The following is a 1,319-nucleotide window of genomic DNA, read 5'->3' on the forward strand; positions in this document are numbered from 1 at the left end:
ATATTTTAAAGGGTGGTTAGAAAAAAAAAGTTTATATATCTTCCAGAACATGTAAGTTTCCTGTACCAATTAGTAATGAGTCTATTGTCTGAACGAATGATCGTTGTATTTAGGAAATTAATGGAAGAACTGACTTCAATTTCATATGTGAAATTCAAGCGTTGGTGGTAATTATTAAAAGTCATTAATATCTCATCTATTTTTGTACGTGGCAATATAGCAAAAACGTCGTCTACATATCTATAATATATGGGGACAGTGAAACTTAACAAACTTAAACATTGTGTCTCCAAATCATCCATCACAATATCTGCTATGATGGATGATAAAAGAGAACCCATCGGGCTGCCAAATATTTGTACATAAAACTGACCATTGAAGCTGAAACTAGTTGAATCTAAAATCAATTCTATTGCATGTAAAAATTGAGCTAAATTGAAATTTGTGTTCTTAGCAATGTCAATCCAACGTTTTTTAATGGCATTTAAAACCAACTCTTTAGGAATATTTGTGAATAATGAACTAACATCTGAAGATATCATTATATCATTATCATTAATAAAAGTATCTTTAATATTTTTAACGTTTATCGCTCGTTTATCGCAGTCTGTAACGCTAACTCAGAAACGACTACGAACGGCTCAGAAACGGCTTCGAACGAGTCAGAAACGGCTTTGAATGGATCAGAAACGACTACGAACTAACAAAAACGACTATGAACGGCTCAAGAACGGCTCAAGAACGGCTACGAACGGGTCAAGAACGGCTCAAGAACGACTTTGAACGGGTCAGAAACGACTACGAACGGGTCAGAAACGGCTTCGAACGGGTCAAGAACAACTATCTTACGGTAGCGGACGATAAATAACGGCTATTGAAGAATGACAACAGGAAATGAATGATAAAACGAACAACAAACGGCGATCGGGAAAACCGATGAAGCAAAGAAGCAACATAGTTTGGAGATACGGCAGTTTGTGAACGAACTGCACGCTCCGGCGAGAAAAAATTTTCCCCGAAGACATCGTCGAGTAGCGTTCGTATTCTCGCTTTTGTCTTTACTCTTGAGTGGTAACCTCAATTGAAACGAGAATACGGACGCATCTCGACGATGTCTTCGGGGAAAATTTTTTCTCGCCGGAGCGTGCAGTTCGTTCACAAACTGCCGTATCTCCAAACTATGTTGCTTCTTTGCTTCATCGGTTTTCCCGATCGCCGTTTGTTGTTCGTTTTATCATTCATTTCCTGTTGTCATTCTTCTATAGCCGTTATTTATCGTCTGCTACCGTAAGATAGTACTCTGCGTTGATACCACTGCT

Source organism: Prenolepis imparis, unplaced genomic scaffold (assembly GCF_030444845.1).
Source record: "Prenolepis imparis isolate NDT839.2.m4 unplaced genomic scaffold, iyPreImpa1.0 SCAF_7, whole genome shotgun sequence".
Taxonomy (NCBI): domain Eukaryota; kingdom Metazoa; phylum Arthropoda; class Insecta; order Hymenoptera; family Formicidae; genus Prenolepis; species Prenolepis imparis.